We start from the raw sequence: 279 nt of genomic DNA on the forward strand, positions 1-279 counted from the left end.
GAGGTTCATTAGCATTCTGAATTTTAAAGCCGGCATAATCAGTGTAAGCATTTAATTACTTGTGTAATTTATTTAATATTTACCACTGTGAGCTCAATGAGATCAGGGCTACTCATGGCTGTCTTCTCCAGTACTATGTCACTGCTAAGCTTCTAGCCTAGTGTGTAGCCAAGTGTAAATACTAAATAAAATTTTGTACTTATTGACATCATGTCCCTTTTAAGTAAATAATAGGTAAATTGCTTTTACTCTTCAAAAGTTTCTTTCTTAATGAGGTTT

Source organism: Echinops telfairi, unplaced genomic scaffold (assembly GCF_000313985.2).
Source record: "Echinops telfairi isolate 266 unplaced genomic scaffold, ASM31398v2 ScPeMD7_7437;HRSCAF=8475, whole genome shotgun sequence".
Taxonomy (NCBI): Eukaryota; Metazoa; Chordata; class Mammalia; order Afrosoricida; family Tenrecidae; genus Echinops; species Echinops telfairi.